Genomic DNA, 22456 nt, shown 5'->3' on the forward strand with positions numbered 1-22456 from the left:
GATAAAGTGTAATTTCACTTTTCAGGTGACATTTCAGAATAACATATTGGTTTTACATGAGGAGTAGCACTGTTTCTGGTCCCTATATAACTTGTTTTCTGCGTTTTTCATCAGTTTTCTTATCTTCAGCCTGCATCTCTAATTTTCCATCTTCCCTGAGATGGTGGGAGGAGATTGTTTCTATTATCTGTAGCTATACACTATATGGAGAAAACAGCAAGTTATGCTCCTAATTTTCCATAGTACACACATAAATAACAACATCATGAAATATACTGTACGGAAGGACTGAGCAGTATATATGTGATACCAGTAGCTATAAGACAATAAATCACTCACCATTCACTGCTGCAGTGTCCATGTGGGTTCTGCTTCTGTCTCCTTACTCCCACCTCTCCTCTACTCCTCTACATAGATTTTTAAGAGCAGCATGAGTGATCACCCTCCTTGTTATTAATCTTGATATCTCTGATGCTCTTCACTTTACAACAGATGGTCTTCACTTGACAACAGGCAGTGGATAGCAAATTAGAAGACTAAGAAATGACTAGTGGCCAGAACTATAGAGAGACTTTTAGAATAAAGACATCATTTTAGGTAAATAAAGTGATTTGCACTTTTGCTAGATAGTTATCCGCTGCAGAAAATCTGATCTATGGGAAAATACCTTAAAGGGGTTGTCTGAGTTATGAAAGGTGATCTCACCTGGTTCCCCATGGTGTAAAATATGAAAGCAGCTAATACCTACCTCTACCTGCTCCCTGCTCGTCCCCAACTGCTGATTGAGTGATGCCATTGGCTGCAGCAGTAGGTGACGGGGGACAAGGGGGAGAGTGGGGAGAATGGAGTATCAGCTGCTTTCTTCTTTTACACCATGAGATGACAACCCCTTTAATGTTCTTCTTGTATTTGTATAGGCTTCTTACAAGTACATGGGTGTTCTATCAGGTTATAAAAGATGTGGATTGATTGGAATAAAAAAAAAATCAACCCAGAAAGTGTGAGTATTTGTCATAAGGAGATTAGATTGTTAACTTTATGGGGACAAGTACAGACATGGGTTCATTATCTATGCAGCACTGTATCCTCTGCTATACAAACAACAGGCAATACAAATACATGGTGTGGCTCTTTTGTTTTAGGGAAGGGCACATATAATGTCCCCAAAATAAGGCTTTCATCATCCATCATAGACAATATCCACCATAGATATGTCAAAACACTGTTAATACCTTAAATGAGGTGTTAACAGTTTTGCTAATATTTGCATATTTAACATGTATTTTTCTTAGCGTGTTTGTAAGGAGTGGTATGTTAGGCCCCGTTGGAATGTCACAGATAGTAGTTACTGTCACAATAGTTACAGCCTCTAGAAGAGGTACACAAGCTTGAAGGTTTCTCACACTTGGTGGGCACAGTCTCCTTAACAGCAAAACGTAGAACAGTTGCAAAAAAATTTACAATCTCTCCTCAGATCTAAGGTCAGGCGATATCCAAGATGGTTGCTGGCTTTTGCCCAAACCTTCTATGCTGCTACGGGTGTAATGGAGGCTACCCACTGGGCTTCACAAATCTCTTGTGAACGATGCCTTAAAGCCTCCATGTTACCTCTCTGAGGGCTTCTAGCTTCACAATCCTTCTAACACATTCTCACCATCCTCACACAGCTATTTCTTAGGCTGCATTCCTCATCAGGCTTTAGTTTCTCTCTTGCCTCTCACTCAGCCAATTGACACACTTCTCAGTGACTGACTAAGTGCAGACCTCTGTCTAATCTTTCAGTGAGTGTTACTGTCACTCACCAGCCTGCTGCACACACACACTCACCAGATACAGTGCTTCTAGAGCAACAGTGTCCACTGTAAACTCAGCACAGGTCCTTTCTGACTGACACTTCCTTCTCCTAGCATCATCAACTAACACAGGAATGGTGATACCATTGAAACTAGTGGCATAGCTGGGAGGGGCAGGTGGGGCATGTGCCCCAGGTGCAATTAGGATGAAGGGCAAGGGTAACGTCGACCCAACCAAGTTAGAAGTTAGCGAATTGTTGCAGACCATGCCAAACACATACAACACCTATACTAGCAATTACCTGATAGATGTGCTCTGTGTGCGGGGCATAGATACTATACCTTATTACACTGTCGCAGTTCAGCTACTGTGACAGCTGGTCTCACCCACTCCTCCTCACCTTCATTTATTATCTGCTGAACTGTGAATTATGTTAATGATTACCTCACACAGATCACGGTCTCTCACATGGCACCGCTGGACTGGCATTGGGTGCATCCTCCATCCTCTTCTGCTGTCTCAGGCACCTCAGATCTGGGGGAAACAGAAGAGGACTAAAGATGCATGCAGTGCTGGTCTGGTGATGTTACGAAAGAGACCAGGATCAGTGTGAGAGCATCATTAATGTAATTTACAGTGTTGAAAAAGTGTCATGAGAAGGAGCACTTTTACTGCTGGGGCCATATAGGGAGCACTATTACTAATGGAGACCACAATTGGAGCACTATTACTACTTGGGGTCTCAAGGAAAGCACTATTACTACTGGGGGCCAGAAGGGGAACATTATTACTACTATGGGTTACAAATGGAGCACCATTCATACTACTTGCGGCCATAAAGTCAGCACTATCACTGTGGGTGCCATAAAGTAGAACTGACTCATTGTGCAGGAAAACTTAGCTACATATCTTATTGAAATACTAGTTTCTATTCTATTTGCCAGGGTAACAGGATTTTGCGGGTTTCCCTTGGCACAAAAATACAATACAGTGTTAAACATTTCATCATCACATTTTAAACACTTTTTAACACATCTGTCTCATTGCTTACAATTAGGAACACAAGAAAATTAACTTCTGTTAGTAAATATATAATTTGTAGTTTAACCTCTTACATGTTAGTTTGGATTATAAAAATCTGTTACATAAAAAGATTCAAATGACAACAAAAAGATAATAAAATAAAGCTAAAGGTATTTTAAATAGTTAACAGTCAACTCTTCAGTTGTGAAATTCTTCAAAACTTGGGAACAATGTCATTTTAAAGTGACTTCCATGGGTGAAGTAACAAATATTGTTGAGTTGTCCATGTATCCAGAAGGCGAGCTGAGACGGAAGCATTTCAGATCCCACCAGCAACAGAACGATTAAGTAGTGTTAAAGCAAAAGAAAGCAGGGGGAAACAAACATGTTCTGCCGAGCTTTACCAACACATCCTGCTATTTCTGCGGCAATGATACAGCAATACAAAATGAGAGCAGGGCTTCAGGGTGCAAACTGGGGGGATAATGGATGGTTAGAAGTAGATTACAGTGCTAATGCAGTACCAGGGGGCCGTGCTGCTGTCAGTTAACCATGAATGCAAAGCCTTAATGGTTTACCAAATTCACGAATGCTGTGCTAGGTATTTAATCCCCTTATAACAATTCATTGTTTTCAGAGCTAAGAGCAAACTGCAAGTGGTCACAACATCCATCTGCTGCTTGACATAGGTGGGAGGAGATGCAGGGGTGATCTAACTATGTGTGACTGGATGAAAAAGATGGGTATGTAAACCAATGTATAGATTGTCTACTTCCAACAGTACTATGTGGTATGAAAAGCCTACTGGGAAATGTAATTACTGGGGCTACTGCTGTGACAAAATAACATAAAGCCTGCTGCTGTTCTTTCTACTGGTATTGGCACGGTTTAGAATTGTATGATGCAGTACTAAAAGAACAATCTAAAAATGTTTCAAAATAGTATTGGTAGGTTTTAGCTGGTATAGTTCTTCATTTATTTTTTTTTAGCTACAATGCTATATCACTGTAGATTTCCAGAAATGTCAGTGCCCCAATCCACCATGTCCTAAAGGCAGGTAAGCAAAGTACGCTATTTTAGAACACACAGGACTATATTTAAATAAAGCTTCATGTCATCTAGCTACATTATCAGAAGATAAAATCAATGGGGATTTGTAAATTAGGACCCCCAATGATTGTCAGAATGAGGGTCCAGTTACACTGAATTCAATGGGTCTTCCATTGACAGGATTTCCCAGATCCCCAAGATACTAAAAACTCAGAATAAAAAAATTGAAAGGATAAACCAGCAGTATTTTTGGAAAGAAAACAGAAAAAGCAGACAATAATTGAATGGTGGAAATTTAACAGCTCTATTCAAATTACATTACAAACAGCAGTACCAATCACCACTTTTTTTCTCAAAACTATCATAAAGTTCAGACAAAAATAGTGCTTTGCAGCATTGAAAACTTGCTACCATATAGTGACCAAATAGTAATCATTCTAAGTATGCGGCCATGGGCATTTGCCCCCTTACCTATAATCCTATCTTGGTGGTTGGAAGTATAGCATGCAAGGTATTCATTTTGTCAGTATTCCAGTTCACAAACCTCCATCAATTCCATTATTTTCTTTATGAAGAAAGGCTCACATACATGTAGCAAACACATAAAAACTGCCACATAGAGTGACTATGTCCACAAAATATCCACAATGAAGCCAAAATTACAAACCCTCATCTATACTAGGCACAAGACTATTACAGTGTTAAGAATAGACTAGATCACTTCCATGTGATGTTTTTTTGGAAAGCCAGGTACCAGCCTTGTCTAAAGTCCATGAAATGGTGGTTCTAGGACTTCCAATTCACATATAGGCGCAAAAAAAGGACTACAAACCTATAAGAAAAAAAAAATTATGTAAAAAGCAGATAAAAGCAGCAAAGAGAGTGAAACTAACCCTAAACTGTTCTTCTATAATATAAATAGTAAAAAGATTTACCCCTTAGTGACCAAGTCTGTTTGCGCTTTAATGCCCTGGCCAAATTTTGGAAATCTGACATGTGTCACTTTAACATAGAATAACTCTGTAAAGGTTCTGCATATCCAAGTAATTCTGACATTGTTTTTTCACCACATATTGTACCTTCATTTAGGTGGTAAAAATAGACTGATAGAATTTGTGTATATTTATTAAAAGCACCAAAATGGGAAAATTGTGAAAAAATTTGAATTTTTTTACATTTTCAACTGCAATATGTCAAATATGTGCAAACACACTGTACAAATTTTGATAAGATATATATTTCAATCTGTTTACTTTATTCTGGAAGCACATTGGAAAAACTTTAGTTTTTTAAAACCATTTAGGAGACGTACAAATTTACATTAGTTATTAAAATTTTGAGGAACATTTTGTTTTCCTACACAAAGCCAAGATTGCAATGGCTCACAGGTGTCAGAATGATGGATAACTGCACAAATGACCCAATTAAAAAAAATACACCACATAATATATTGACTGAGATGTGTCACGAGTATTTTAACTTCACAGTTTTTTTTCAGGAGTTAAAGGAATTTATAAGAGACAAAAATAAAATGTCATATTTTTGCAAATATCTCATTTTAAAGACATATTTTTTTTCTATAGTGCACATGAAAATGAGGATTTGCACCCCAAAAGGGATACCCCTGTTTTTCCTGTGTTCAGAAACATACCTGTTGTGGCCCTAGTCTTATGCCTGTATGCACAACAGGGCCCATAAAAAAAGGAGCAGCTGATGGTTTCAGAACAGAAATTTAGCTTTTGCATGACAGTTTCCTTTGTTTCAAGCCGGGAAAACTGTGAAGATACACCCCAAATTTTATAGCACTAGTTCTTCTGTGTTCAGAAATACCCCCATTGTAACCCCAATCTACTTATAGGATACATAGCTAGGCCTAGAATGGAGGGAACACCCATTGGATTTCATGGCACAACTGAATAAATTCCAGGCCACATTACACACTTGTGCAGAAAAAAAATTGACTCCCTAAAAAGAATCCCCCAACCCATCCCCTTTTTGCCATTCCCTAAATCTTAGATCAGGGGTGTCAAACGCATTTTCACTGAGGGCCACATCAGCCTTATGGTTGCCTTCAAAGGGCCGATTCTAATTGTAAGACAGTAAAAGTAAACCCCACAGTGGCCCGATTGGTAATAAGGTCCTCCATAGTGGCCAGTGACGCACACCATTCTGCGCATACACACACGCACACCATTCTGCGCATACACACACGCACACCATCCTGCGCATACACACGCACAGACGCATTCTGCGCATACACACACACAGGATTCTGCGCATACAGACGCACACCATTCTGCACATATACGTACAGACACACACACACATATATATATACACACACACACACACACACACTATATTATATTATAATATATATATACATATATATATTGTGAGGGATTAGCGTTTAGGATCGGTAGCAACCTGGGCATAAGCAATCAGAGACAGTGACACATAGGATAAAGTCTTTAGTCCAGGCTTTGCCGGGGTTTATTTCCAAGCAAACAAAAGCAAAATACAGGCCTTAACATCAGGCAAACATAACGTAAATCCTGCTCGTCCGAGCACTTACTAAACATGTAGCGTCCCTGTCTACGTACTGTAAACAAATGGCTCCTGCACACAGCCAGCCAGGACTCTCAGACCTGCAAAGGTCTCAGCTCTCCCTCTAGGCCCTGTAGGCCCAGGCTTTATAAGGCCTGGTACCAGCCCCACCTGGTACGTGGGAGTGACCATCCCACCCTTCACTTTGGTCACTCCAGGAAAAGCCGGCCCGGATTATGCGGCTTGAAGCCACCTACTTGCTACAACGTGTTAGTAGCTTAATGCTACTAACACTATACTGCCGGCTTCCTCCACCGAGCCCAGGCTGCTCGGTGGCACATATCTGCCCAAGCGCTCCCCAAAGCAGCATAGGAGAGCATCCTAGGCGAGATATACCTGCCCTCCAGCACCTTGCCGGTCACCGTCTCACATACCCTCCCCCTCTGTTCGAGCCTGTGGGGTCGGACACCTTTAGCCGCCATGCAATGCGTCCTTGACAAGGCATCGGCATTGCCCTGTAGCTTTCCTGCCCTGTGTTCAACAGAGAAACTGAAATTTTGAAGTGTCAGGAACCACCTAGTGACTCTGGCATTACTTTCTTTTGCCTGTGACATCCAGGTTAAGGGGGAGTGGTCTGGGATCAGCCTGAAGTGCCGACCTAGCAGGTAGTATTTTAGGGATTCCAGGGCCCACTTGATGGCTAGGCACTCCCGTTCAACAATACTGTAATTTTTTTCCGGTGGCGTGAGCTTCCTGCTCAGATAAATTACGGGATGTTCCTCTCCTTCTACTTCCTGGGACAGAACTGCTCCCAGTCCCACATCGGACGCATCTGTTTGGACAATAAATTGTCTTTTAAAATTGGGTGTGACTAACACTGGACGTTTACAGAGGGCCGGTTTTAACTCTTGGAACGCCTTTTCTGCGTCAGGGTTCCACTTGACCATGACTGACTTACTGTTCTTGGTCAAGTCTGTTAGGGGCGCTGCTATGCTCGCAAAGTTTTGCACGAACCGCCTATAGTACCCTACAATGCCTAAAAAAGCTCTCACCTGCTTTTTAGTAGTGGGTTGTGGCCAGTCCTGAACGGCTTCAACTTTATTGATCTGGGGTTTTATAATACCCCTGCCTATTACATACCCCAGGTATCGTGCTTCTTCGAGGCCTATGGCGCACTTCTTTGGGTTTGCTGTGAGCCCTGCTTTTCTAAGGGAGTTCAGTACTGCCTGTACCTTGGGTAGATGGCTGTCCCAGTCTTCGCTAAAGATGATGATATCATCTAAATATGCTGACGCATATTGACGATGGGGTTTGAGTATGATATCCATCAATCTTTGGAAGGTTGCTGGGGCTCCAGGCAAACCGAAGGGTAGGCAGATGTACTGAAACAACCCTTCTGGTGTGGCAAACGCAGTCTTTTCTTTCGCGCTCTCTGTAAGGGGAACCTGCCAGTAGCCTTTAGTAAGGTCGAGAGTGGAAAAGTACCTGGCATGACCCAGTCTCTCAATTAACTCGTCCACTCTCGGCATTGGGTATGCGTCAAATTTTGACACGTCATTTAGCTTCCGGGAGTCGTTACAGAAGCGCAGAGAGCCATCAGGTTTTGGTATCAGCACGATAGGGCTGGACCATTCACTTTTCGACTCCTCAATTACTCCGAGGTCTAGCATTTTCTTGACCTCCTCTGAGATGGCTCGTCTGCGGGCTTCTGGAACCCTGTACGGTTTCAACTGAACCTTTACCCCTGGTTCAGTTATAATGTCGTGTTTTATGACACCAGTACGCCCTGGTATATCAGAGAACACATCTGAGTTACGTTGTATAAATTCCCTCGACTCTTGTTGTTGGGATTTGGACAGGGACCTGATACACACACCTCTGGGACCCCACCATGGGGGGTGCTCACTGCAGTCAGGGCTTCTCTGTCCTTCCATGGCTTAATTAGGTTTACATGGTACAACTGTTCTGGTTTCCGCCTACCTGGCTGGTATACCTTATAATTTACCTCTCCGACTTTCTCAATTATTTCATAGGGCCCTTGCCATTTTGCCAGGAATTTACTTTCTAGGGTGGGCACCAACACTAGTACCCGATCCCCAGGGTTGAAGGTTCTCACCTTGGCGGACCGGTTATATACCCGGCTTTGGGCTTCTTGAGCCTGCTGTAAATGTTCTCTAACAATGGGCATGACCGCCGCAATTCGATCTTGCATGAGGGAGATGTGTTCAATAACACTCCTGTAGGGGGTGGACTCGTGCTCCCAGGTCTCCTTAGCTACATCAAGGAGCCCTTGGGGATGTCTACCATAAACTAATTCAAAGGGAGAGAACCCAGTGGAGGATTGTGGGACTTCACGGATTGAGAACATTAAATATGGCAGCAGACAGTCCCAGTCCTTCCCATCCTTATTGACTACCTTTTTTAGCATGCTTTTTAGGGTCTTATTAAATCTCTCAACCAGGCCATCCGTCTGTGGGTGGTACACAGACGTCCGTAAGTGCTTAATATTCAGCAGCTTACACAATTCCTTCATGACCTTTGACATAAAGGGGGTTCCTTGGTCCGTCAGGATCTCTTTTGGTATGCCCGTGCGGGAGAACATGTGAAGTAGTTCCTTTGCAATACCCTCAGATGACGTATTGCGTAAAGGAACGGCTTCGGGGTAACGGGTGGCGTAGTCTACAACAACCAATATATGTTGGTAACCCCGGGCAGACTTTACCAAGGGCCCAACTAGGTCCATAGCGATCCGCTCGAACGGCACCTCTATGATGGGCAAGGGCACTAAGGGGTTCCGGTAATGGGGCATAGGAGCTGTTATTTGACACTCCGGGCACGACTCACAGTACCGTTTTACATCACCATGTACCCCAGGCCAGAAAAAACGCTGAAGGATGCGTTCCTTAGTCTTTTCGCTCCCGAGATGACCTCCCAGCACATGCTTGTGCGCCAGGTCTAAGACCATCCTACGATAGGACTGAGGTACCACCAGCTGTTCCACAACCTCCCCACGGACCTTGCCAACCTGATACAACAATTCTTGGTTGACTGCAAGGTGTGGAAACACAGTATCAGCCCCTGGGAATTGAGGCTCCCCATTTATTACTTTAACATTTTCCCTAGCTTTTACTAAGGTGGGGTCTCGGAGCTGCTCAGTTCCGAAATTGGCACGTGAGACCTCTAAGTCAGGCATAGCAACCACTTTGTCCTGTACCTCCGTCTCACCCGCTAGTACTGTTAAGGGAAAGTTATCCCCATTCTCTTGGGTCACCCCTACTGCTGGGACCGTACCCTCAGGGTCAAACGGTTCTGGACACACATCATACACATTTGCATTATCATGAACCTTATTTGCAGACGACCCTCGGTGTCGCCACAAGTCCCAAAATAGGGGAAAGTCTCTCCCGAGGATCACGGTGTGCATTAAGGATTTTACGATGCCCACCTCATGGGTGGCAAGTCCACACGGAGTATCAAGTCGTACAAGGGCAATAGGATACTCCTTGGTGTCCCCATGCACACAAACAACCCCCATGCGACGGCTGGTGAAGGTTGTGGGATCGACCAGTTTGGAGTGCACCAGCGTAACCAAGCTCCCTGAGTCCAGTAGAGCTGTCACCGCAAAGTCATTCACCTTTAGGTGACATAATGGTCGATCAGTCTCTGACGCAGTCTCTGCAGAACACACTGGCCGTGCGAACATCGACCTCCACCGGGCAGAGTCACAGTCCATTGGTTCCACGGTAAGTGGACAGTTGGCAGCAAGATGCCCGGGCTCATGACAGCGCCAACATCGTATGGAGGCCCGGTCTCCTTGGGGTTCTACCCGGGACCCGAATGTCCATTTGGGGCTCCTCCTCTGCCCCAAACGATCCCCCTCTGAGCCGCCTCCCCTTGGGACACATTTGACACCCCTTACATATGGAACAGTCTTACCAGGGGCTCCAGCCGACTTGCTGTTCCCGGGGTTGGAACGTCCAGGAGGCACGGCTTGCAGTAAGTCCTCCGTGGCTTTATACCTCTCGACGAGGCTCACGAGTTGGTCCACGTCCTGGGGACCTCCTTGTCCCACCCAGCGCTGGATTGCGGGGGGCAACGAGCGTATAAACTTATCCAGAACCACTTTCTGTACGATCTCTGCCGGGGACGACTCCTCCGGCTGCAACCACTTTCTCACCAGGTGGAACAGGTCGTACATCTGGGAGCGAGCTGGTAGGTCGTCCGTGAAAGTCCAGGCGTGTACACGTCGGGCCCGCACATGGGTGTCCACGCCCAAGCGTGCCAGGATCTCACCTTTGAGCTTATTATAGTCCTTGGCATCCTGCTCACCGAGGTCAAAGTAGGCCTTTTGGGGTTCTCCCGTCAGGAAAGGCGCTACTACCTCAGCCCACTGAGGCGCCGGTAACTTCTCCCTCTCGGCCACTCTCTCAAAGACCGCGAGATAGGCCTCGATGTCATCGGTGGCCGTCATCTTTTGTAAGGCCGTCTGTACCGCGGTACGGGTGGTGGGGAGCGAACCAGATGACCTCTGCACACCTTGCGCCAGGAGAGCATTAGTCTCGGCCTGAGCTCTCATGGCCTCCTCATGGATCTTTTGCTGGGTCGCCGTCACTTGTTGCTGCTGGGCCAACGCTTGCTGTTGCTGCACGTTCATTTGTACCAGCTGCTTTATCAGTTCCTCCATCTTGGCAGTATCTGATGGCTGTGCCGTTGCAGCTTTCACCCAGGACATGGGGGGTTACAGCACTCTCCAGTCAATCTCTCTTGGGCGGTTGCCCTTAGCAACGGTTCACCAGCTGCTGCAGCAAAATGTCCATTAATTGGTGTATGTCTCTTTAAGATCGCTGCCCGCATCCAAACACCATATGTGAGGGATTAGCATTTAGGATCGGTAGCAACCTGGGCATAAGCAGTCAGAGACAGTGACACATAGGATAAAGTCTTTAGTCCAGGCTTTGCCGGGGTTTATTTCCAAGCAAACAAAAGCAAAATACAGGCCTTAACATCAGGCAAACATAACGTAAATCCTGCTCGTCCGAACACTTACTAAACATGTAGCGTCCCTGTCTACGTACTGGTAAACAAATGGCTCCTGCACACAGCCAGCCAGGACTCTCAGACCTGCAAAGGTCTCAGCTCTCCCTCTAGGCCCTGTAGGCCCAGGCTTTATAAGGCCTGGTACCAGCCCCACCTGGTACGTGGGAGTGACCATCCCACCCTTCACTTTGGTCACTCCAGGAAAAGCCGGCCCGGATTATGCGGCTTGGAGCCACCTACTTGCTACAACGTGTTAGTAGCTTAATGCTACTAACACTATACTGCCGGCTTCCTCCACCGAGCCCAGGCTGCTCGGTGGCACGTATCTGCCCAAGCGCTCCCCAAAGCAGCATAGGAGAGCATCCTAGGCAAGATATACCTGCCCTCCAGCACCTTGCCGGTCACCGTCTCACAATATATATATATATGACACACACACACACACACACCCTGTAGCTGCTCCTCCTCAGCGTTGCTCTCCTTGCTGCAGAGATCATGTTCTCTGCAGGCTTCTTCCCTCCTCTGCGGCCCTTGTCAGTCTGCTATCGGCACTCCTCTATTACTGTGTGCACTAGACAGAACAAGCCGAGAGAAGATCATCTACTGACAGCAGCACGGAGGAGTGAGGGAAGTTACTGCACAGCTGACGGGCCACAGAAAATGAGGTGGCGGGCCGGATTCGGCCCACGGGCCTTGTGTTTGACACCTGTGTCTTAGATAAAAGTTATAATGCAGAACTGTGTGGTCTCAAAACAGGGCTAATAACAGAGGCCTGGTTGGGATGGGCACATGGGGCAATAAAACTTGGTATACTTCCTCCTCCCATGCTTGATGCAAACCTGCCACTTTTTTGAGGGGGTGGGTTGGGAGTATTTCTTGACCTCAGTGGCGGTGATGGGATGTAAAAAGTGGCGCACTGTGAGCCTTTGCACTTTCTCAGACTCGTAAGCTTGCTGAGGTGCTGTGGTCTAACATAGAAGGTGCTCAACAAGCTGCTCCTGGAACTGCAGAAAAGTGCGCGTTCCCTGGAACTTTACAAATTATGTAGGTATTACAGGGTATTGATCCGAACAAGAGCCGTATGTGGAATCCGCTTGTGAAAGCACACAGCGTATCCCAGCTGTGAGCCCGGCCGTGGCCCTGTATACGGCCGCGTAATGTACTGCATATAACTGCGTACTCACACAGGCGGTCATGCACAGTACACCTTTTGTTTATATTTCCTGCACTGTGACTTAGCGATGTTGCGGGTATCTGCAACCTGTACACAAAGTAATTGCGTATGGGCTGTGGGTATATCCATGACCGTAGATCAGAATGGGCTTTATGTCTCGGATATCCACGGTAAAATAGAACATGCTGTATTCTGTTTTCTGTAAATGGATTATAGAATTTCGAGCGGAATTCTGTAATCCAATGTATTTGATTTATCCACATATTACCACGGATCAAACGCATGCGAAATCCGAACTTCCTATCCGGTTGTGTGAGACTGGTCTAAGGTAGATTGTTACTTTTTTATATCATTGGATAATGGTGATCACGTGACTGGGGACCACTCAACCATGCCTACAGTCACTGCTCCAGTCTCTCAGCTACTTTTAAATTTTAAAGATTTAAAATTTTCCGGGCCCTCTCTGGCTTTTGCGCATGCGTCCACCATTTTGCAAACAGCCACATGCGCAGAAGCTGGGGAAAGGTCTGCAGATAAAGATTCCATCGGGGGACAAATCCGGGGACATTAGGTAAGTAATTTCATCTCCCCTCATGGATAGGATCCATGAGGGGAAATGCAATTTTAATTTTTTTTTACATTTTTTAAATCTTGCATGATCATTGTTATCCATTAGATGATTGTTATCTATTGTTATCCCCTGGTGACATCTCCTTGCTCTCGGCTATCTTTGCTAGATGGGAGCAGGGAAATTTCTAATTTCCTGGGGCTCTCCGTCCTTCTGCGCTCAACATTTTGCCTTTGGCGCGCATGTGCAGAGGACGATGTCAGGTCATTTCAGGACCAGATCGCCACGGAACATTGCGGACATTGGAGGTGAGTAGTTTTAGCTCCCCTCACAGATCCGATCCGTGAGGGGAGATGAAACTTAAACTTTTTTTTTACTTTTATGCAATCGCCATTATCGGTTACCCCCATGTAGGGCCCCCATGATGGCTCCCTACTAATTGCTACTCACACGCAAAAACTCTGGGGCTTTAGTCTGCAGGGTTGCCGTGTTTTTACGACACTGTGGATTACAGCCCAGACACCCAGGACGTGAAAACACGTGTGGGTGGTCACTAAGAGGTTAATACTGAAAGTGTTAGCCCTTTAATAAATAATAAAGGAAAAATTGTAACAGGTGAAATTTTTTTCTCCAGTAATTCACTGAAAAAAATGAAATCTCAGATGAAGTGCACAGTGATTAGGTAAACTCTCCACAGGGGAGGACGCACGTCGCTGAAACTCCTCAATTTTAAAGAGAATTGAGGTTATTTTTTCACTGCATGGCTCCAATTGGGCTCTTTAATCTACACCTATGTGTCTGGTACTGTTGGCGCTGTGGGTGGACCTGCTCACCAAGCCTCCATTGACACCTGGAGAACCACTACCTCTAGGCCTGAAGGCGTGGACTGATATATATGTCGCTCTGATATATACGTTGCTGGCCTGCAGCAGCAGACGCTGGCATTGGGCGTCCTGAATAGTGCAGGTAGAGTACTTTCGGACCCCTCAACACCAAGACCGAAAAACAGGAGCCCACCTGCTGTCAGGGCAGGCCACACTTGCTCCAAGTGTGTGGGCCAGCGCAATCAGATTAGCACGTGCCTTTCTTCATCTCCCTCATTGCGAAAACATGAGTGCTGAGAGGTCTTTCCAGTTACAGTTGGAGGGAGAGACAGGAGAGCTCCATCCTACCTGCGGACCTCCCGGGACAGATGGCTTTGAAAGGCACTACAGCAGTCAGCAATTCACCTGGCGCTACTGTTAGCATGTAATTAGAACTTCTGGATGGGACATTGCAGTGTTAATCAGACCTCAAGGTTGGATTTCAGAAAGGCAGATTTGAATGAACTCAGAAAGAGGGTAGGAAGAATCCAATGGCATGATGTTCTTAAGGACAGAAATGTCCAAGAAGGTTGGGAAGTATTGCAAAATGAGATTTACAAAGCACAATCGTTACCAATCCCTAAAAGAAGGAAGAATGGGAAGCATTTAAAAAGACCAGGATGGATGAACGCAGAGGCTCAGTGTTCATCCATCCAGAAAACCATGCACCTTTTAGGTGTCCCCACACCCCTATTCCGTGCTCTCTACGTGTCATCACATACTTTTTGGGTGCTCTCTTTAAGGAAACACGACACTCCTCCTAATCAAATGTCATTGGCCTCTCACAAACTAAGCCAGACGCCTGCTGCAATTGCCCCGAAACAGCTCTATGTGCATGGTTTTCTGGCTTGGTTTCCCATTCCCAATCATTGTTAAGACTTGTTATAAAGTCAATTTGATTTGAAGTAATGCGGCCATCCAATAGGTGGCACTGCAGAGATATTTTTCCATCTTCCTTATTTGTATTTGTTTGTTGGTCACTCCTTCCCAGTCCTTTCCTGTCCCTTCTTTTCCTTTCCCCTTTTCTTGTGGGATTGCAGTCTTAAAATATTTATTCTACTCCCACCAACATTACTACATATTGAATAACGAACTGTCCACTCCTCTGGCCCATAGACTTCGATCAAACTCTCATACAAGTCCTTTCTACAGAATTTGTACCAAGAATGGCATAATCACTGCAAATCCACTTACAATAGTCTCAGAACTTAGACATTTTTTTAGTTAAACTTTACTCTCAGTTGCATCCTCCCTCTTCAGAGCAATTAATGTCATATTTTCAAGATAATACACTCTCCACATTTACTAAAACATTCTCAGAAATCCTTGCATTGAACACTAGGTAACGCGATTTTCATGTCTAGGAAAAGTTTATTTGTTTCTGTTAGCTTATTGTAAAAAATAATAGAAAATAGCTTTAATTTCGAAAAAAGTTTGCTTTTGTGGTCAGGACATCGATAATTAAAAATATATGGTTTTGAATTTCGAATGTTTAAAGGACATACATAGTGAGAAAAGAAATTACTTACAATCATGAGTCAAAGTCATTATACAATGCAGAGTATGTCCATGCAGTTCAAAATTAATGAAAATGTTTGGTTCTTTTCGACTGATGATTGTGTACTTGGTCACTTTCACGTAATAGCCTCCAGATGTAGTTGCTCATCATATTCTCGCTGTATTGTCCTTGATAGCGATGTTCATACTGCTGCATATCTTGGTGGAACCTTTCTCCTTGTTCTTCAGAGTATGCTCCCATGTTCTTCTTGAATGTATGTAGATGAGAATACAGGATATGAACCTTGAGCAACATCCTGCAGCCCATAATGTGGTATTTCTTCACCATCGTTTCCACCAACTCCACATAGTTGTCTGTTTTGTAATTTCCTGAAAACCCCTGAACCATGGCAACAAAACTGTTCCAAGCTGCTTTTTGTACTTCCGTGAGCATGTCAGGAAGTTTTGGACATTCTACGATCCTCTTGATTTGTGTTCCCACAAAGATGCCAGCTTTTACCTTCACCTCATTCAGCTTTGGGAAGAAGTTTAGTAGATGTTTCATCAGGCTAGTTTTGTCGATGGTAGTGTTCAGTTTTGGCTCTGCTATCCCAAAGAAAAAGATAGCAAGGAAACTTTGTGAAACCACCTTAAAGAACCATGAGGAAAGATACCATCTTGAAGTCTCCAATTACCTCCCAGCCACACAAATCGTACTTCAGAACTTGCAACAGGAATTTGACATTACTGTACTCCTCCTTGAGATGAGCAGATTGAGCCACTGGAAGGGATTAATGAAAAGAACCAGACATTTTCATTAATTTTGAACTGTATGGACATACTCTGCATTGTATAATGACGTTGGCTCATGATTGTAAGTAATTTATTTTCTGACTATGTATTGCCTTAATACATTCAAAATTCAAAATCATATATTTTTCATTATCGATGTTATCACCACAAAAGCAAACATTTTTCAAAATGAAAATTATTTTCTATTACATTTTATAATAAGCTAACAGGAACAAAGAAACCTTTCTTAGACACAAAAATTGTGGGTTATTTTGTTGCGTAGTGAAATCACTCCAGATGAGGTAGCAAATGCCAGTGAAACACACAAGGTTAGAAAACACCCAGGCTCTAATGACTTTTTGGCCCTATATTATAAAACATTTTCCTCAATATTAAATGTACACCTTGCCAATTACTTCAACGCTATGCGAGAGGGACATCAAGTTGGACCAACTTCCCTCCTGACAGCTATCTATGATTTCTAAACCTGATGAGGATTATTAAATAAGCAAAACTATCGCCCCATTTCTCTCATAACTTCACATCTTAAATATTGCCTTGGTGCTAATTATTGGAAAAGATCGGGTTGGGGTTGTTCCAGGCCGTCAACCCCCAGATAATATCTGCCAAATAACTCAACTCACACATATGCGCCATTCACTGGGGAATTCTTGCCATGTTGCTCTCTCTGAACTAAACCTTTAATCCATTATAAGCGGTTCTGTTCAGATGCTATAACAATCTATTGACGCACACGATAAGGACGCCCTTTATCTACCTTACTCTTTATCTTAGACGGGGAAATTAAAATTCTCAATAACCCAAATATTAAAATACAAAAGAGGTATCAGCAAACAAAATTTTCTGCGCTCAATAAATAGTGTGTATCCACAAATAGTAGTCTGTCAAAAATACATAGGAGTTACACTTACTGGGGAGGAGGGGGGTATGATGACCATGAGCCCCCTCCTTGAAGTGATATCTCCTTCTGTCTCCAGATAGATGTTTCCACACATTTAGAGATGAAGTAATAACACCTTTATTTTCAAACTTCGCTAAAACAACGGGCAACGCGTTTCAGTGCACACAGGCACCTTTCTCAAGCCATGGTTAGACAATAAAATCGTTACATACTGTATATATAGTAAATAGGTTACTTACATTACATGCCGCTGGTGTCTCTCAGTGGTGGCAGCCATATTGGAGGCGTGTCTCAATGTACCGACGTCATCACGCCGGTCACGTGGTCGGCGTCACGACGTTCCACCACTGCCAGTAAGACCCGATGGTAGCGGCCATATTGGGGGCGTGTTGTAGCAAATCCACGTCATCACGCCGGTCATGTGACCAGCGTTCCGACGTCCATCACTAATCACGTCTCCCAGTGGTGGCAGCCATATTGGGGGCATGTTTTCAATTTACCAACGTCATCACGCCGGTCACATGATCGGCGTAATGACGTTCTGTCACCGCCAGTAGGACCTGGCAGTGACGGCCATAATGGGGGCATGTTGTAGTAAGCCCACGTCATCACGCCGGTCACATGACCAGCGTTCCGACGTACTATTGTTGTTAGTGTCTCCTGGTAGCAACGGCCATATTGGGGGCGTGTTTACAAATCACCAACGCCGGTCACCTGATCGGCGTCTTGATATCCCACCATAAGAGATCGTAGAGATGTTCAAAATATTATTAAGGACGTATTTAACATATAATACCTCATTAAGGTCACATGATCAACCTCTACTCTGCCCTTACCCAATGAGTTATGGGCGGCACCATATCTATAGGGATGGCTTCGTTCATTCTGTCATATAATTATTTAAAAATACACCCATTTTAAAAAACAGTATTACGTTCAGTTATAAATGCATTAAATACAATCTATACATATCAGTATGGTCTTTCTTATTTTGTTAATTTGTATATAAATGATAGAATACAATTATTGGCTTGTTCCCATGGTTGCATAATTTGCACGTACCAGAAAAATTTTTTTTAGTGTACACCAGCATTAGGCGTTCGCCATAAAAACTTATCTAAAATATATCATATTCATAAAATATAAAGACTATTAATATACATTAAACAAAACACTTTTACTGCACTATATATCATTATAAATGCTAAAATGCGGCTTTGTTATGTTCAGTTAGAGAAGACTTTAAAAAAAATGTTAAAATTTTTTAACAAATTTTTTCCAGAGTTTCATTGAATCCTGTTGGATTCAATGTTTGTAATCGGAAAATCCAATACATTTCTCGTTTTTTAAGCAGAGAAAATATTTCTGGTTTCACTTTCTCTAGTGGTGTGACTTTTAAACCTCTAGCGTCTTTATTGTGTTCTTTTTTAAAATGTCTTGAAATGCTGTGTTTCTCAAAGCCATTCACTATGTTATTGCGGTGTTTGTTAATACGTGTTCGTAAGGGATTGATAGTGCGTCCTATGTATCTTAGCCCACAGGGGCATTGTAAAAGGTATATCACGAATTTTGAACTACATGTTAGAAGAGATTGGATCTTATGTGTTTTTTTTGGAGTTGTTATCGATAATGTTATTTCTTTTCTTCCATGCGTGATATCTGTACAACATTTACATCTAGAAATCCCACATTTAAATGCACCTTGGATGGGTTTTAGCAATTGATTCGCATCATTTGTGACTTTATTTTGTTTATTTTTTTGTTTTTTAAACGGACAGGAAGGGGCTAGTATGTCTTTTATTGTTTTGTTTCTTCTGAACGTTACTATTGGTCTTTCAGATAGGTCTTTTTGTAGAAAAGGGTCATCTTTCAAAATATTCCAATGTTTTTGCAGAATATTTCGAATTCCTCCATGTTGTGTATTGTACTTTGTTATAAATCTTGATTGGAGGGTATGGTTCTCTTCTTTTGCCATTTTCTTTTTTCGTTCCTGATCACCTATTTTCTGTTCAGTTGTTCTTGTCAATGCTTTTTTGTAGGCTGATTCTACAAGTTGTATTGGATATTGTTTTTCATGGAATCGTTGTTTTAATATTACTGATTGTGTGATGAAATCTTCGACTTTGGTACAGTTCCGACGCATACGTACAAACTGACCATATGGGATATTATTTTTCCATGATTTTGCGTGACAGCTAGTAAACTTTAAGTAACTGTTTGTGTCGGTAGGTTTGAAGTAATTTTTTGTGTTAATTATTTTTTTATCAATAAAAATTTCAACGTCCAATAAAAGATCACATTACTGCATCAAAAGAGACGATAAGAGATCTAGAATTTTTGAAAGAAACTCTATTGAACAAAGAGAGAACAAATGTAGGTGGGGGATTAGAGCAAATCAATTTACAGACCCCACCGAATACTCGGAGATTAGAAAAGACGCAGATACCACAAGTTGCAAGATCGCAGACAGAAATAATACAGGACAAACAGAATTCCACTATACCAAATGGAGAAATGACACACAAGAAACTTACGACCTTACAGATCAGGCCTGGACAGGACACACAAATGAGTCCGATAACAACACGGAGTTTATCATCCAGAATGGTGAAACCAGTCCCAGTCCCCAGGACGAAAATAACAGAATTCTACAATCCAGCCAAAACACATCAGAATCAGACAAGAAGACTGTCAAAAGGAGAAGGGGAAGAAGGAGCAGGAAAAAATTGCACAAAAAAATGAAAAGGAAATCATCCAGATCCAGATTCCATGAAAAACAATATCCAATACAACTTGTAGAATCAGCCTACAAAAAAGCGTTGACAAGAACAACTGAACAGAAAATAGGTGATCAGGAACGAAAAAAGAAAATGGCAAAAGAAGAGAACCATACCCTCCAATCAAGATTTATAACAAAGTACAATACACAACATGGAGGAATTCGAAATATTCTGCAAAAACATTGGAATATTTTGAAAGATGACCCTTTTCTACAAAAAGACCTATCTGAAAGACCAATAGTAACGTTCAGAAGAAACAAAACAATAAAAGACATACTAGCCCCTTCCTGTCCGTTTAAAAAACAAAAAAATAAACAAAATAAAGTCACAAATGATGCGAATCAATTGCTAAAACCCATCCAAGGTGCATTTAAATGTGGGATTTCTAGATGTAAATGTTGTACACATATCACGCATGGAAGACAAGAAATACCATTATCGATAACAACTCCAAAAAAAACACATAAGATCCAATCTCTTCTAACATGTAGTTCAAAATTCGTGATATACCTTTTACAATGCCCCTGTGGGCTAAGATACATAGGACGCACTATCAATCCCTTACGAACACGTATTAACAAACACCGCAATAACATAGTGAATGGCTTTGAGAAACACAGCATTTCAAGACATTTTAAAAAAGAACACAATAAAGACGCTAGAGGTTTAAAAGTCACACCACTAGAGAAAGTGAAACAAGAAATATTTTCTCTGCTTAAAAAACGAGAAATGTATTGGATTTTCCAATTACAAACATTGAATCCAACAGGATTGAATGAAACTCTGGAAAAAAAATTTTAAACAAATTTTAAATTTTTTTTAAAAGTCTTCTCTAACTGAACATAACAAAGCCGCATTTTAGCATTTATAATGATATATAGTGCAGTAAAAGTGTTTTGTTTAATGTATATTAATAGTCTTTATATTTTATGAATATGATATATTTTAGATAAGTTTTTATGGCGAACGCCTAATGCTGGTGTACACTAAAAAAAATTTTTCTGGTACGTGCAAATTATGCAACCATGGGAACAAGCCAATAATTGTATTCTATCATTTATATACAAATTAACAAAATAAGAAAGACCATACTGATATGTATAGATTGTATTTAATGCATTTATAACTGAACATAATACTGTTTTTTAAAATGGGTGTATTTTTAAATAATTATATGACAGAATGAACGAAGCCATCCCTATAGATATGGTGCCGCCCATAACTCATTGGGTAAGGGCAGAGTAGAAGTTGATCATGTGACCTTAATGAGGTATTATATGTTAAATACGTCCTTAATAATATTTTGAACATCTCTACGATCTCCTATGGTGGGATGTCAAGACGCCGATCAGGTGACCGGCGTTGGTGATTTGTAAACACGCCCCCAATATGGCCGTTGCTACTGGGAGACACTAACAACAATAGTACGTCGGAACGCTGGTCATGTGACTGGCGTGATGACGTGGGCTTACTACAACATGCCCCCATTATGGCCGTCACTGCCAGGTCCTACTGGCGGTGACGGAACGTCGTTACGCCGATCATGTGACCGGCGTGATGACGTTGGTAAATTGAAAACATGCCCCCAATATGGCTGCCACCACCGGGAGACGTGATTAGTGATGGACGTCGGAACGCTGGTCACGTGACCGGCGTGATGATGTGGATTTGCTACAACACGCCCCCAATATGGCCGCTACCATCGGGTCTTACTGGCAGTGGTGGAACGTCGTGACGCCGACCACGTGACCGGCGTGATGACATCGGTACATTGAGACACGCCTCCAATATGGCTGCCACCACTGAGAGACACCAGCGGCATGTAATGTAAGTAACCTATTTACTATATATATGTAACAATTTTATTGTCTAACCATGGCTTGAGAAAGGTGCCTGTGTGCACTGAAACGCGTTGCCCGTTGTTTTAGCGAAGTTTGAAAATAAAGGTGTTATTACTGCATCTCTAAACGTGTGGAAACATCTATCTGGAGACAGAAGGAGATATCACTTCAAGGAGGGGGCTCATGGTCATCATACCCCCCTCCTCCCCAGTAAGTGTAACTCCTATGTATTTTTGACAGACTACTATTTGTGGATACACACTATTTATTGAGCGCAGAAAATTTTGTTTGCTGATAGCTCTTTTGTATTTCATTTCTTTGGGATCACTCTCTTATGAGAGACCCCAATTATTTCTGCAGATCTCCTGCTTGCATTGGAGGATCAGAATAGTGTCGGTTTCCATTGAATGACAACCTTGAGGCGCTATCTGGTTACATCTTCCAAATATTAAAAGGTATTGAGATTGCACTGGTTCATCATGAGATCTGCAAGTTTGCAGACAATATTTTAATGATGTTGCCCTCTCCCCACACTATAATTCCTATCCTACTGGGAAACTGTCCAGGT

This window comes from Eleutherodactylus coqui, chromosome 1 (genome assembly GCF_035609145.1).
Source record: "Eleutherodactylus coqui strain aEleCoq1 chromosome 1, aEleCoq1.hap1, whole genome shotgun sequence".
NCBI classification, from domain to species: Eukaryota; Metazoa; Chordata; class Amphibia; order Anura; family Eleutherodactylidae; genus Eleutherodactylus; species Eleutherodactylus coqui.